The sequence below is a fragment of the Cheilinus undulatus genome, linkage group 7 (genome assembly GCF_018320785.1).
Source record: "Cheilinus undulatus linkage group 7, ASM1832078v1, whole genome shotgun sequence".
Lineage (NCBI taxonomy): Eukaryota > Metazoa > Chordata > Actinopteri > Labriformes > Labridae > Cheilinus > Cheilinus undulatus.
The window spans coordinates 33,475,446-33,488,980 of NC_054871.1; the positions used below are offsets into that span (position 1 = coordinate 33,475,446).

General features: G+C 40.4%; 1 non-coding gene across 1 annotated transcript; it reads left to right on the top strand.

Moving 5' to 3' along the window:
- Positions 1-3,784: 3,784 nt before the first annotated feature.
- On the top strand, positions 3,785-3,856 carry trnae-uuc. Its single transcript has one exon. It is a non-coding gene; the product is annotated as a tRNA-Glu (tRNA).
- The last annotated feature ends 9,679 nt before the right edge of the window (positions 3,857-13,535 follow it).

Consider the following 13,535-nt stretch of genomic DNA (forward strand, 5'->3'; position numbering starts at 1 on the left):
TGCAGTAAACATCTCCTGTCACCACGAAAAATGTTTCTGTGAAGCTCCAGCACATTTAATCCTTTGAGCTGCAGATGTGGAGATATGAAGAGGGACGTAGCTGGCATCTTTAAAAGGGATTGTAAAACATCCACACTGACAAGATGGACTTTTTTTTTTTTTTTTTTTTTGCTTGGTTAAAACATAAACACTCTTTGCTCAGGTCATGACCCACTTAGATGCCATGGTAGCTTCTTCTTCTTCTTTCTTCTTGGCAGGTTAAATGGACATTATTTTACTGTTAAAAAGATAAGCAATGTTCATGCTGTCTACATGACTTCATCAGTAGTTTGTATTGTCATTAAAAGCTAGTATAAAAGCTGTTCTCCCTTCCTGTCCTTGACATAAGTTATAGCCCATTCCTTTTTGTTGTCACAAATTAAGCCATTGGGAATCCCGTCTATCAGGTCAGCATAAAAGAAAAATAAACAGAGTTGCTTCCTTAATATTATAATTAACAATCAAAATGATTTGACAGGTAAAGAAATAAGCAATCCTACAAAAGAACAGGGAAATCTAACAGGCCTCCCTAACAGAACGACCTCTTCTCTGCCTCTCTAACAGCCCCACCGGCATGCCACACAAACTCTTACTGAAGAGATTTTACCTTAGATTCATCAGAAGAGAAGTTATACAACAAATTGCAGGTGTGTTAATCACAGTCAATAGATATTTAACAAGTGGGAAACTTTTATCACAGAGAACCAGTAACAGAACCAAAGGTCTCACAGATGTCAGAGAGGCCTCCAGGCGTAAGGAGACCAGAAAGGGGCTCTGAGTCAGGGTCATGGGAGCCATGTGTCCTTATGGTTTTACTGTGGCAGTGAAAGGGGCTGTGTTTTGGGGGACGAGGAGCCACTCAGCTATGCCCCGCTTCTGTCGAGGTTGAGGGGAACTTTTGGAGGGGATGCAGCTAGTGGGGAGCAGAGATGGGAGAGTGGGAAGTAGACAGCTGCACAGGGGTGAATAGGAGGTCCCTTTGTGTCCTGCCAACAAAAATCTGTGACCAATTATCTGTGCCTATTTCTCAAGGGGGAATTCTCCAACACTTTGGATGAGTGTACAGAAAGGATGCATGAGGGCAGTTGTTGGATAGAGAGCTCGGGAGCACTGGTGGAAACTGGTGGTTGGGGGGCTGCATGGGCACCAAAGTGAGGTGAACACCTTAGTGGGAGGAAATGGGACTGACAACCAAAAGCAGGAAAAGGGGGCCCTATTTGTTATAACTGTGATGTTAATTTTTTTAGTCGAATTTGCTGTTTTAACTTTTTAGGTTGTTTGTGTTGGGGTGGGTTTTTTTCTCTCCAAACTGAAAAACTGAAAACAAATAAGTAATTATACCAGTAACTAACTACTAGTTAAACATAGTTAGCAATTACTCAGCAATAGATAAGATACATTTTGCACTTACTTAGAAGGAAACAAATGTGTAACAAACTACTAGTTCACCATTAAGGAATGAGTGACTAATTACTAGTTTACATTAAAGAATGAGTAACAAACTACTAGTCAACCATTGACGAATGAGTAAATAAGTTGTTGTTAACATTAATGAATTAGTAACTCACCACTAATTAACATTAATGAATGAGTAACTAAGTATGAGTAAACCACAGACAAATGAGTTACCAACTACAAGTTAACCATTCACGAACCAGTAACTAAATACTTTTTAACCACCGACAAATGAGTATCTTACTACTAGTCGATGAACAAGTATTTACTTGTTAAGATAACCAACTGTGCAACTTACCAGCAGTTTACCATTAAAGAATGAGTCTTTAACCACTGGTTGACATTAACAAAAAGAAGTGAACTACTAGTTAACATTAGAAAATGAGAAACTGACTTATTGTTATCCATAACTGCAAAAGTATCTCAGTATTAGTTAACCATTCAAGAATGAGTGACTACTAGTTAACATTAACAAATGAGGTACTACTAGTTAACCATTAACAAATCAGTGACTCTCTACTAGTTAACAATAACTGAACGAGTTACTTACTCTCAGTAAACCATACAAACAAGTAACCTACTTAACAGTTATTGTTAACAAGTAGTTCTTTACTCTTTCATTAACCAGTAGAAACTAAATACCAGCTTACCATTAATGAATGTGTTACTAACTAGTAGTTAGTATAAACAAATGAGTAACTTAGTAGTAGATAAACGTATAACGTACTACTGGTTTACTATAAGCAAATGAAAAACTTATAGTTAACCATAAATATACGAATAACTAACTACTTGTTAACCATTAGTATGCAATACTTAACAAATAAATTAGGTACACAAATTTCTAGTAAGTAGGTGATGAAGGAGTAACTATCTACTAGGTCGTTAGGTAGGTAGGTAGGTAGTCAATTTCTCATTTGTTAATAGTTAACTTGTAGTTTAAGTACACAAGTTTATCATGGTTAGAAGGGAAATGATATAAAACAAAATGTTTAGTTTACCATTAAAGAATGAGTAACTAACTAATAGTTTGCCATTCGTTAACCATAACTTTGATAGATAAAGTACAAAAAATTTGCATGGCTAGAGGTCAAAACCATACAGGTAACTACTAGTTAACCACTGAAAAATGAGTAACTACTAGTTAACATAAATGAACTACAAAAGCACTCCTACCTCTGCCATTAGCCCTATCTCCCAATATTAAAGCATCCATTAAAATATCCCTGGATCCATCCCCATGTGCCCCCCACCATGGCATTCACCCATTGCTCCCTCCCCGGTGGGGTGGAGACTTGATGAGGCAAAGCACTGGCTTTGGTATGGGTGGACTCTCAGGGTGGAAGCATTGTGTGCTAGTGCCATCAGATGCAATGACAGTCTCACCCATGGTTTCACTGGACAACTGGAAGTCATGGCAGAGGGTGAATATTCCTCTCTTCCTCCCAGCATTGTGAGTATTCTTGCTACAAATCCAGTCTTTCTCTCTGTTACACTCCGAATTGTCTCCACGACTGGGTGTGCATCTTTCAAACTCTATAAACTCCAAAACTTTGAATAGAAACACACCCAAAACACTGCTGGGATTGAAGTTACTCATGTCCACCATCTCCTGGTGTAAACAGTGCAGACCTCCGCCATCAGCCCTATCTCCCAATAGTAAAGAATCCTTTAAAAATTCCTGTATCCAGACGGTGATCTGGATCACTCCCAAAATCTAATCAGTTCTTCCTTATGCCATTTCGGATATTTCCTGAAAATTTCAGTAAAATCTGTCCATATCTTTTTGAGTTATGTTGCTAACAAACTAACAAACTAACTAACTAACTAACAAACCCACCCGATCACATAACCTCCTTGGCGGAGGTAATAACTAGCGGTTATTAAAGAATGTATGACTAACTACTAGTTAACCACAGTGTAACCATTGCCAACAAATCAATATGGTAAAATGTTGACCAGTTGATCATTAATAAACATATAGATAAGGTTCCCAAATGTAACTACTTACAAACTTAACTACTCTAACTACTTTGATAACTATATTTTAACCATTACTTGACAATAAGATAAGGTAGAGTAATATTTCATTTTCAGTAGGTATTGAATATATATTAATACCAGTTTACCATTAACGAATGAGTAACTAATGTTAACAAATGTATAACTAACTAGTAGTTAATCATAAACAAATGAGTAGCTCACCTCTTGTTTCAGGAGATATTTATGTAAAGGAGTTTTCATTTTGGCAGAGACTGTGGTGGAGTAGCCCAATGTGCTGTCATTGCATTCCCATATGGTCTAGCGGTCAGGATTCCTGGTTTTCACCCAGGCGGTCCGGGTTCAACTCCCGGTGTGGGAATATGCATTTTGGGGCGGCAGTATCTCAGTGTGGAAGGACTTGGGCTGGGAATCAGAGGGTTGCCAGTTTAAGTCCCGGTCAGACCATGTCTGGACTTTGGTCTGGTAGCTGGAGAGGTGCCAGGCCACTTCCTGAGCATTGTCGAAGTGCCCTTGAGCAAGACACTGAACCCTCCAACAGCCCACGGCAGCGCTTCAACGAGAGCAGCAAGGCCATCACTCTGACATCTCTCCATTAGTGCATGTCCATGGGGATCCTGTTTGTGCATGTGTATTTGCATGTAATTCAGCCTATGTGTGTGTAGCATGTTTAACAGTAGAGTGTAAACTGTGAATTTCCCCTTTTGGGACTAATAAAGGAATGTCTTCTTCTTCTCTTCTTCTTCTGCATGGGGCCTAGAATCTGGCCATGCCCTTGTAGACTTGGATTCTGCATTCATTAGTGACATTCATCATTTTCATCATTTATTATTCTTTGTTTGAAACAAAAGGATTTCATGGAAGGTACAGCTTTAAATTCAAAACAATACATGTAAGGAAGTAGACCTTACTTTGCATCTCGTGTGTCTATTTTAAGCACAGGAAAATAACAATTTGTCCCACAATTGCTGAATTACGCCTGCCGGTGCCTCACTCCCACCCCACTGAGAGAGCTTCCTATTTGTGCGGTTAGATTTCCCGCTATGTGAAAAGTGTGTCCTACTGAGAGAAGGGGGAAAGTGGTTGTGTGAGTGAAGGGAAGTTAGGGCCCATGGATGGCTTGTAGGCCATGTGTTAGACATTAAAGGGCTAATTACAGTTTTAAAAGGCCCATGTTTACCGCTGAGAAAAGCCTTGTTAGGTGTATTTTACTGTCTCCCCTGAAATTATTCATCCTTGACAAGCTCAATCGACATTATCATAATTACAAATGTGATTGCGGCTTAATCGCTGCAGAGGCTGTTTCCACGTTTTAAGTGCAGGAGAAGTCAATAAGGCTCAACTGCTCCTCCACGACCATTCATCACAACACAGGATACAGGAGAGCTGTCTTCTCCAAATGAAGGGAGCACTCATAGTACTTACGCGTCTCTGTTTGGGTAGCATTTATCATTCCTTGTTGACAGCATGGAGAAATCTAACCATATAGCAAAAGTTGTTTTCTTGTTGTGTTTGTAGATGAACCTTACAGTGCAGCAGTGTGCTAACAGGAAGAGGATAACTCCATGTAGTGAACCCTGGCCTCACCAAGTGTGTTATTGCACAGGTATAGATTAACTCTGCTGCCGCTGACCTCAGTGCCATGTCTCCTCTCCGATCCAATATGGTTGCCAATAGCAATGACACTGGTTGATCTTCACCTGTCAAAGCAAAGCTCCGACTAAAGACCTGCAGTTTGAGGAGGAAAGCAAAACAAGAGGAGAAGAACAAACAAGCAAACAAGAGGCTTTACGTAGGACTCAGGAAGGATTGTGTCTTGCATTAAAAGGGTTTTAGAAAAGTATGAACATTTGTTCATGCTGCTAGAAAATGCTTAGGCTCAGGAATCTAACTACATTAGTCATTTCCCTGTTTTTTTAATGTCTTTGTTGAATGTACAGCTGCCAGTCTTGCCACTTTTTGAATGTTAAATTCTTAATCCCACTGAGGATTTTCCCCGGTTTAATCAATTCAAATAACTTAATGACAGTGCTCCAAGGATTAAAATCTTGTAATTTTCTATTTGAAATATTTGAGATGCGGATGGTTAAAAAAGAATCAGGTTTTAAAATTGTAAGAATTGTTGTCTAAATTCAATAAAAGTCAGTTTTCAATCTTAGAAAAAAGAAAAAAAAACCTACTTCTTGTTTCATAATTCTGAATTTTTCTTTATTATGGTTTACCATGCCACTCAGGAAGAGTTTTACAGTTGTACAAGACTTTTGTAGTTTTCAGAGTGTTCCCTTCATTAGAAAATACAGTATATATTTCCCAGTTATTTGTAAGGTGAGTTATATTTGTCCCTGAATCACGAGGGTTTTGTTCTAGGCACCATTTATTTAGAACAGGTCTACATTGTACTCATTTTAACACTGAGTCCTACCTGCTCACTCTCGGTTTGTCCTTGTGAGTGGTGATGGCTCATCCTCACTCAGTCAGCAGCAAACTAGTTCAGGAGCTGCAACTGCTAAAGAGGTGATGTTTCACACATCTGGCATTGCTGGCTTACTTGTATCATCTCCCCCTGGTGTGTTTCCATCAGGCTATGAGCTTGACAACACAAACTTGCACATCAGGCAGTGTAAGCGTCTAACGATTTCTCTTTTTTTGCCATGTTCTTGCCCCTTTTAACCATTTTTTACAACTCCTTGTTGCTACTTTGAACCAATTTTGGCAACTTATTGCCACTTTTTGCACATTGTTGTCCAGTTTTGTCACTTATTACCCATTTTTACCACTTCTTTATGCCCCTTCTGAACCATTTTCTCTTCCCCTCTTTTTTGGCCATTTTAACCCATTGGTGCTGCTTTTCAACATTTTTTTTTTTTAACCACCTTTATCCAATTTTTGCAATGATTTTTCCATTTTTGCCATTTATAATCCATATTGCATCAAGTGTGCTTTTTTGCCCATTTTAACCAGTTTTTGCTACTTGGTTGCCACTTTTTTTTCCCATTCTGCCATTTTTTATGCCCTTTCTAACTCATTTTTGCAGTTTAAACTTTTTTGCCACTTTTAACTCATCAGTGCCACCTTCTCCATTTTATTGCCACCTTTAGCCCCCCTTAACCCATTTTGATACTTTTTGTTGCCACTTTTAACCCAGTTTGGCCACTTATTGCCATTTTTTGCCCATTTTTGTCCATTTTTGACACTTATAACCCATTTTTACCACTTCTTTATGACGCTTCTGAGCCATTTTAGAGCATGCACCAATATAGAGAGGCTATAGTGGGGTCGATTCCCAGGCTTGGTACATGTCTTACCTCCACTCTCTTGTCCCACATTTCCTGTCTCTTCTTAGCTGTCCTAACAAGTAAAGGCAAAATGCCCTAAAAAGTAATCTTTTACAAACGCGAGGTAGATTCAGCAAGTAAGGCTGAATTAGATGCATGAATTGCCTCCTTTATATCTCTCTTGAAAAGATAGAGTAAATCCAGAAAATATCTGACTTTACAACAAAGAGAAAGCATCACTGAAGAGTATTAACAGTGATTTAATGCGGACCATAAATTGCATCCAAACAGGTGTGGTTTACATTAAAACTACAAGGACTGTAACTTTAAACTGCCGTATCTGTATGTGAATTAAGACAGAGATTCAAATGGACTTTTTCAACGCCTTCAGCAGTTTGAAAAGAAGAGAAAATGCGACAAGTCCCCATCAATCACTCGTCAGGCAGCAGGAGGCCGGGATTGTTTTGCATTTCTTCAGTTTGTTTCTTCCTGGGATTTTTCTTCTCCTGACAGGAGGTGCCGCGAGCATACCAACAGTTGAAAGAGGAGCCACATTCTTTCAGCACAGATTCCTCCATCCCTCCTTTGTTCACAGTTTGTGTTTGTTTGAGGGGCTTTCCTCACCTTGAACTCTTTTTGTAGATAAGTAGACCGAACCAACCACAGGCAGGGTGAGGCTCGCTAACAGCCAGCCTGTTGGCATCTGTGGCACAACACGTGAGATTTGATTGGTGCAATCAGAGCAGATCTCACTTTTATGGAGTTACAGATGATCGGCGGGAGTCACTTGTTTCAGTTGGTTTATGGTATGTGGTCACAGACCGTTGTCATAATGTCAGGCTAGTATTAGCATGTGGGCTGTTTTATTGGCTTTTCACAATTACCCCAGTCATGTGGTTTCTGTCAGAGTGAAAGTACAATGAAAACTTTCAGTGTTTAAAGGAGGAACAATGCTCAGGAAACTTGATTGAAGTCGTCGAGCTTAAAGAGAGAAACCTCCTAGTAAAAAAAGCCACAAAGTCCTCAGTTCTGCTCTGCAAACTTCATCCCCCAACCTGCTTTAAATCTTGGAAAGATGGGAGTCAAACATTCCAGTCAGCCCAACTCCCCCCCTCCCCAGCAATCCTTTTAGAATTAAAAAACAAATTTGCCCCCGGATCCTTTCCCTGGGAGCTCTATTTGTCTTGTATCAGGGTTAAGAAAATACCCTCATGCCTCTGCCTTGGTGTTAGTTGGGGTCAGGAGGGGTGGGTGGGGGGCTGGGGCTTGAGGCCTTGCATTTATGCACAGGTCATTGTTACAGTAGAAAGCAGATCACAATGGAGCTGTAGGGTGAGCAGACTCCCCTCTACTCCTCTGTGGGTTTGTTCACACTGAGAGATCCCTTTTTTTTTACAAAGTGGTGAGGGTTGAATGTGGAAATTGAGGCTACCTGTTGCATGAAACAGCTCAGGCATTATGCATGCTGCCGGCCTGCCGCCCTCGGGGGAAGGAGAGGGAAGGCTGCTGATGGAGACTTGGCTGTGGAGTCCAAAAACACATCTGGTACAGGTTGTGTGGACTTTTTCTTTTTTTCTCCTAATAGTCTTTTTTAAAGTTCTCTCCTAAAAATAATACCAAAAAGTAGAACTTAGGGGAATTCTTTCTTTCCCTTTGGGGATTTAGTCATGCTTCTGAGGCTGTGAAAGTGAGCAGCAAAGCTACAAAAGTCTGCAGAGTCAAAACGTGTAGAAGCAACAGGCTAACTTGCAATAATTTGCCCTCTAAAAGAGGTTACATAATGAGATCCAAACAGGTGGTGTGAGCGTGGGCAGAAGCACCACACTGTGGTCTGACTCCTGCTGACTTTGGCCAGACTGTCTGCAGAATCAGACCTGGGCCCGTTCACAGCTCCATCACTCTGCTTCAGTCTCCTCAGGTCTTGTAAGTAACTCCAAAACTCTCTACACTCTATGACAGGCAAACAAAAAAACAGAAAATATTATGAGTAAAATCACATTTGGTGATTACACTTTGCTACAAGAAGCAGAGCATGAAGGCCACAAACAACCTGTCTAACTTGCCTCTTCATTACCCCATACCACATGGTTTTTCTGGCAGTGCCTAATGTCTGTTGACTCACTGAGGAGCTCCTTGCCAGCAATTCATACCTTCTTCCAACTCTCATTTAATTTCTCCTGCAAATCAGCCTGTAAGCCAGCTAACAAGGCCACCAGTGAGCCAGCAGGCCAGGTCAGGGTCTCAAGACTAAAAACAAGAGCCCTGACTTCAAAACCATGCTGGTACAGAGAACTGAACAGCAGCAACCCCCCCACCCCCTTCTCACCTGCTGGTCTACTTTCACCTGCATACGTACACAGTGCACTAAGGTAGGCGGTAAAATATGATGTATGGTTTGAAAATCCACGAAGAAGATGAGAAAAGAAAGGACAACCATGTTTGTTTATGCTCTGTGTGGACAGTGGAGCCTATCCTGCAGGCTACTGTAGATGTTTTTAGGGTTTTGAGACACCATTAATGACCCCCTTCCAACTTCCATATCTACCATGCAGCTGAGAGGATGACATGCGCCCATGCTGTATGGATACAAGGTTTTTAAGGAGACCAGAGACATTTAGAAGTGCCTCTGCAACGCTACCTACAGATGAATATCGTTTGCTTGGCATGTTTGCATTTACTGGTCTGTGTACCATGCCTGAGACTGACCTGGGACGTCCGCTGTGGTGCCGGGTGCATGCCCTGCTGTCCGTCAGTGCGCAGTACAGAGTTACACCACCAGACAGCTCAACCAGTGAGACTGAGGAGTTCAAGTGGCAATAACAACATCACGCCTGATAGTGCACTATACTGTTGGAGCGCTATAAAAACATATGTTTACATGCGATTTGAGAAAAACGAATTACGTGGAGTTACTGAGTTAGATTAAAACTAGATTTGAAAAATGCACATTTCTGTTCCATACATCAAGTTAGAACCAAACATAATCAAGCATTTTCAACTGATGGACCCAAATGTTAGAATACTATGCTACTTACAATAAGGGTCACAACCTACATTGATCTGGGCATTTTAATTTTGAAAATCCATAACTTGTAAACCATTTATTTGATTTAAAAAAGCATTAAAATTTTTAGCTTTATCTGTTTATTTCTTGTGAAGAAATGCCCTTTGTGCTATGAATTCATGTACATTACTTCAACCAGTTCAGCAACATCATTTTATCTATTTCTGTGAGTTTTATGTGATTAAAGTGACTTAAGTTCCTCAAAGTGACTTGATCTAAGTTGAACTGTTGAAATTGTGTGTTCACAGGATTAAAACACATCTATTAAAGTTTTGTGTTTAGTATAAAAAAGGATGCAGTAGTTGCCAGTGTTCTCACTGGAAGCAGGTTGATACAAATTCATCGCACAACAGGGTGCTTACAAGAGCCCACAGTCATTTTTTGAAATAGGAAAGTTAAAAATAAAACAAGTTGAACATGCTACAAATCAAATGTTTCCTTTTATTTATTATTATTATTATTATTTTTTTTTTTTACAATAACCTGACACCCCAGATAGACTGTTTTACTCATCCATTGCCTGGGACATGTTTCACATCCATGAGGGCAACACACCATAGACAGTGTTTGGGAAGGGCAGAACCTTAAAAGAAATATCAGGGGATGATTGGGCCAATGTTCTGTTTGTCACATTCAATATGGGTCAATCACAGCAACAAAACTTAAGACGCCCCAGGAACTACATAAACAAGCATGACAGACAGCTGTTATCATTGTTCACTGTCAGTGGAGCCAGTTGGTGAATCAGACCTTTGTCAAAACTGGCTCAGGAGAAGAGCGACAACATTTCAGCGCAGTTCTTTCCTATCATTTAAATAAAGCTCTGCTGTCTAACTCTGATAAAACTACTGATGTACTGTAGCTACAACCACACTAATGTCTTCACAGGCTTGTAGTACAACTAAACCATAGCTACCACCTCTTTTTCCTTAAAGGACAATGATTGGTCTGGTCATTCTCTGACTGGGAACCAGCAAATATGCTTGAAGTATTGGAATAGGGAGCTGCCTGATGACAGACATGAAATCTAGCCAATCTGTGTGCTTTTCAAGATTGATAGATACTTACATATAACCACAGAGGAGATGAAACTATATTTCTTCATGAAGCCTAACACTGAGTCTCTCCCTACACTCAGTCCATGCAAAAACTGATTGCTGTGCTGTTCCAGAGTAGATAAACTCTCTTAAGATGTGTGTCTGGGTAATGAAGGCCACGCTGATGATGACAGTCATGTAGACAAAAGGTCTGACTATCTCTTCCCCAGGAGAACCATGGAGGAGCAAACTGAAGAAACTGAAGCGTCTATCTGGAATGCAATCTGCCTGCCATCTGCAGGCCTCCACAGCTCTGTTTGATATTCAAACAAACACCTGTCAAAAGGCAATGTCTCATCTCACAGAGCTCTTGGAAATTGGCAGAAATCTCAACTTCTTCTCGCACCAAAAGCAGAGGGGAAGAGGGGTAAATGTGGCTTTTATTCCAACCATCTGTGCATGTGTTAAATATAGATTTTTATGGAAAGCTCACAGGACTAGCTCTACTTTCCACTAAAATGTCAAAGAATAATAGGCCAGTCAAGGTGCTGCACATGCTGAGGTGTTTGCACTTTAAATTATTTCAAATTCAATTTGTTTTCTTCTTCTTTGAATCAGCTGGCACTGCTGATTGAGGTGTGGGTGTGCAGTCACAGTGAAACGATGCCAGGCGCTTTGGAGGATGTTCTCAGATGGAGGAATACTCATGGAGCTTTTGTGCAAAATCTATCTATGCCCCCCTTTTTGCCTCCCCCCTACTCCCCGCTGTATTCCACACATCTCTCTCTCACTTTCTGCCTCACTCGTATTGAGATGAAGGGTCTGCTCCAGGATGACGGGGTGCTGCTTGGCAGCCATCCAGGCTCCACATCTGCCTGACTGCTGTTCCTCTCTTTCTTTTTTCTCCCCCCAAAAGCCCCCAACAGTATTGGTTCAGTTGTCAGCCCATTTCAGGGTCTGTCTCAAGGTCTGCAGATGTGTTTCTCAGAGCAGCAATGATGGACTCTCTCTGAGATCTCTGGTGTGAGTGACTAATGGCACGGAGACATCTCAGAAGGCATTGAGGAATGGATTTATCCAACATCATTTATCACAGCGCCTGTCAGTGCCAATATAAACGCCTGATGGAAAGCACACACTCACCTTTGAAAGTGACTCAAACCTACAGAGAAAATCTGCAGCAGATCACCACATAAAGTACACATGCAACATTTGGAAGAGACAGATTTGTATCTATTTTAATATTGACAGTAAATAAAGATGAAAGATAAACTGTTTCTTCACATTTTTTAGACATTTTTGGTACTTTTTTGGCACTGAAGAAGCAGTTGAAATCTGAGGTGAAGACAAAACATGAATCAATTCCAGTGTGAGAAAAGTATGTAAGACTCAAGCCCCATCCACACGGAGATGAATTCAGGAGTATATGCAATCGTTTTTTGTCGTATCGGCGTTTCATCCACACGGAAATGGCGTTTTGGGTGACTGTAAACGATACTTTTTGAAAACGGGTCCCAGAGTTCACAAATCTGTAAACGACTACCGTTTCGTCTCTGTGTGGACCGCTAACTGCATCTTTCTTGAAACGATTACGTCACAGATTGCATAGCTCTCTTACGACGCCTGCGCGGATCTGGCCAAAACAACAACGGCAGACTAAACGGTTGTTTTCATGCTGCGGAAGCTACTGAGCTTTTTATGGCTTTTACAGCAAAATCTGTTGCTCCTATATCACCACCACACCATATGTTCTTAAATCCAACACGGAGAACAACCAGAAGGGCAACTAGAAGAAAGTTTGTGTCAGTTTTCTGTGATCTTCTTCCCTGTCTTGGTCCATTTCTGTGGCAGCAATACAGCGCCACATATAGGCTTGGCATACGCACTACGGCGTTTTCAGTTGTTTCAGTGGTTCTGTACTTACGCAGATATTTCCTGAAACGATCCCGTCTTTATGGGAAACTTTTTTGTTATTTTTTATGTTATTCATGTCTTAATATTTACAGTAAAGATTTGCATTTAATGATTTTAACTGTAAATGTGCTTTTTCTGTATATGCAGGATTTTTTTGTTTGTAAGATTTGCTAGCTTTAGCAAAAGCAAAAAAAACTACACTAGCTATGAAGTTAACATAACTTCCAACTAAAGTCAATATAGCTAAGTTAGCTTAAGCAATGTGAGCTTTGGCAAACATAACTGAAGTTAATGTTGCTACGTAGGCAATGTGGCTACATAGCTTTTATAGCTAATGTTAGCTTTGTGCTTTGTTACTATAGATGAGTGGTTTCCAACTGGTGGGTCAGGACCCAAAAGTAGGTCGCCAAGCCCTTTTTATTGGGCCACAACATTGTTACAGTAAAAATAATTTGCACAAAAAAACCCCATGAACTCTTTGGAAACATGCTTGTTTGGTCCTCTCTCCCACTCATTTGGCATGTTTTGTAGCATATGAGGTTAAAACTGTTCTGTGTTTCATTGATAAATCTGTGTGATCAAAAAATAGGCTATCAATAGGTTGGGACGCTATTTCTTATTGTGGAGTTGATGGTGGGTCTTGAGACTTGACCATCTGAAAACCACTGGTAGCCTATAGATCTATGAGCTTGTGAGCTTTAGCTTTAGCTATGTTAGCTACATAACTCTGTTATGTACTTAAATTATGCA